A 3,653-nucleotide genomic window follows, 5' to 3' on the forward strand; every position below is an offset into this window, starting at 1 on the left:
GCTCCCCTTTTCCCCTGATTTAAAATAATACAGCGCTGCAGACCTAGTAGATGGCCTGCAGGAATGTTCATAAGAGTATAGGAATGTGGTGCACAATGTGCATACTCTTTATCATCTACGTTTAATGGACTTAGGGTAGTGTGGTTGCGGGTTTTTGGTCTCTGCTGACTATAGTTCACCGCATACTTACACATGTACACTATATATTGAGTGTATTTTTCAGAATTTAAATATCATATGGAGGTGATATATGCATAAAAATACATCTATATGTATTGTTATTTTTATACAATTAGTGTACATGGTTAACAAACTATTTGTATGTGGTGCTTTTATAAGTTATACATGGAAACCACGTGTTGTGTGGTGGGTAGTACAGCATCACATGCCAATATTTTTTGTAAACGCCATATCTTCTTTTTTTTTTTTTTTTTCTTTTTTCTTAAGTACATGTAAGGGCCGCCAGGTTTTAAGGGATTGCCAATAGGTGTCCATAATATTATACTTGGGCCATGTGTATGTGACGGTGCAGCTGTGATTACATGTAAGGGGTCCTTTAAATATAACCAATGGCGCAATCACTACGCTTCTAGGGCGCAAAATGTGCCAGCTATAATGTTTAACATGTGTGGTTTAATGTCCCTGTGTAACCCCGGTATAGTTGTCCTCCGTTGCTGTGGCTCCAGTATGGGTGTCCCTTATACAGCTGGGTGGGTATGAATATCGCACCCAGCTGTATGCAAAGGTGTTTATGGCATTATTTACATTAGCCTTAAGTCGGCGTCGATGCGCTTTTGCTGTTTGTCCAGGGATGAGATGCCGTACAGAAACATTGCGCCCAGGCACATGCGCTGTTGGAGCGGGGTGGACATGAATATGAACATGAATATTTTTTTTTTTTTTTTTTTTTTAAGCGGCGAACACAGGTGGTAATTAGCCCCTTAACCCTTTGTCCCTATTGGGGAGGGGGGGAGGAGACTATTTAATGGCGTTTTAGTCAGTGTTTCCTTGACCTGCAACCAGGCACAACATGTATCTCTGATGTGATCTATTCACACAGTATCTCTTTTTCCCATATGCCTCCTGAGGAACCACATCATGGGGGGGAAACGCGTAGAGGCGAGACCTGAACACAGATAAGTGTTTCAGGCCTTTTAAGTTTATATGTTTTTCACCAGTTGTGTGTTTTTTTTTTTTTTCCCCGCAACCATTGTATTTGCATACGAGTACTTTACCAATTGTGATCATAATATAGTTGTATTCGTTAAGCTGTTATATACATCTTTCCTATTGCCGTGCAAGCATTGGTTTAAGTATTGTTGCTATTTGCTTTATCTTTAGGGTCTGACCGAGCTATAGGGACCTATTTATCTGGGTCACTAGTATAGCCCCTAAGGCACCACCCGTATTTAGTATCCCGATATATCTTCTTTTAGGGATTCAGCCAGGGTTAATAGGGGCAGCCGCCGAGGAGCGGGGGCGCCATGTGCGTTCAAGAGGGTGCCAACCTCCGCTGACAGGTAGGGAGACTCGGTTAGGGACTCCTTAGGGTGTATTAGCCTTAGTTTCAGGCGTTATACTTTAGCATTAGGGATTGGTACGGTCAGACCGTTTGTCTTTACTGGTGAATCACTACCTGGTGTTTTTTCTCTTTTTTGGTCCCGAGTTTGGTTAGGCCATGTATTGGGTGTTGTTTGTGGTATAGTATCTTTATACATGTAGAGGGACTTATAGGGCCTTAAGGGTGAGTCGACGGTGAGCGGGGGCGCCATATTGCGTCCAAGAGGGTGCCAACCTCCGCAGGCAGGCAGGGAATATTTGTAGGGACGTGTAGGGTTTTTGCTATCGGCCCCGTTGTCCCTCCCACCCTTTGCCCTTTATAAACTTTTTTGGGCCAGGTTTTTTAATTGACCCACCCCCATTTAGAGGGGTCTGGGTGTTGTGTCAGTCTTTTATCCTTATTTTGTTTAATAAAGTTTATTGGATAGATTAGTTTTCTTTGTTTTCCTTGTTTCAACAACTACTTAAAACGAGCATGAAGATTGAAGCAATGTAGAGGCAACCTGGAGAACACCTTGGAGAGGAAGACACCGTCTCTACAACCCAGACCCAACTTGTAGGCCTAATGCAGTGTTGTGTTCAACAACTACTAAACAAGAGCTAGAAGATCGAAGCTATGGAGAGGCAACCTGGAGAACACCTTGGAGCGGAAGACACCGTCTCTACAACCCAGACCCAACTTGTAGGCCTAATGCAGTGTTGTTTTCAACAACTACTAAACGAGAGCTAGAAGATCGAAGCTATGGAGAGGCAACCTGGAGAACACCTTGGAGCGGAAGACACCATCTCTACAACCCAGACCCAACTTGTAGGCTTAATGCAGTGTTGTTTTCAACAACTACTAAATGAGAGCTAGAAGATCGAAGCTATGGAGAGGCAACCTGGAGAACACCTTGGAGCGGAAGACACCGTCTCTACAACTTAGACCCAACTTGTAGGCCTAAAGTAGTGTTGTTTCAACGACTACTTAAGACGAGCATGAAGATTGAAGCAATGGAGAGGCAACCTGTAGATCACCTTGGAGCGGAAGACACCGTCTCTACAACCCAGACCCAACTTGTAGGCCTAATGCAGTGTTGTTTTCAACAACTACTAAACGAGAGCTAGAAGATCGAAGCTATGGAGAGGCAACCTGGAGAACACCTTGGAGCGGAAGACACCGTCTCTACAACCCAGACCCAACTTGTAGGCCTAATGCAGTGTTGTGTTCAACAACTACTAAACGAGAGCTAGAAGATCGAAGCTATGGAAGGCAACCTGGAGAACACCTTGGAGCGGAAGACACTGTCTCTACAACCCAGACCCAACTTGTAGGCCTAATGCAGTGTTGTGTTCAACAACTACTAAACGAGAGCTAGAAGATCAAAGCTATGGAGAGGCAACCTGGAGAACACCTTGGAGCGGAAGACACCGTCTCTACAACCCAGACCCAACTTGTAGGCCTAATGTAGTGTTGTTTCAACAACTACTAAACGAGAGCTAGAAGATCGAAGCTATGGAGAGGCAACCAGGAGAACACCTTGGAGTGGCAGACACCGTTAGTAGGCCCTACCGAAGTAGTAGCCCCAATGCAGTTTTCAAATTCCTATAGGCTGAAAACCAGACTATTGACGCTCAGCTTTTTTCAGAGGAGGACAGCTGTATTGAGTGGCGCAGATAGACACAGGTAGTAGGCCTTAAACAAAAATTTGGCTCAATGCAATTTAAAATAGGTTCCAGGGGTACACGGGCAGCAGTGGTGTGGTCAGTGGAGGACTATTGGAAGGAGGGACCGCAGACAGGCTTAGTAGGCCTAACATAACAAAAGTTGGCTGTAGGCACTTTAAAATAGGTTCCAAGGGTACACGGGCAGCAGTGGTGTGGTCAGTGGAGGACTATTGGAAGGAGGGACCGCAGACAGGCTTAGTAGGCCTAACATAACAAAAGTTGGCTGTAGGCACTTTAAAATAGGTTCCAGGGGTACGCGGGCAGCAGTGGTGTGGTCAGTGGAGGACTAGTGGAAGGAGGGACAGCAGACAGGCTTAGTAGGCCTAACATAACAAAAGTTGGCTGTAGGCACTTTAAAAAAGGTTCCAGGGGTACACGGGCAGCAG

The sequence above is a fragment of the Ranitomeya imitator genome, chromosome 5 (assembly GCF_032444005.1).
Source record: "Ranitomeya imitator isolate aRanImi1 chromosome 5, aRanImi1.pri, whole genome shotgun sequence".
Lineage (NCBI taxonomy): Eukaryota > Metazoa > Chordata > Amphibia > Anura > Dendrobatidae > Ranitomeya > Ranitomeya imitator.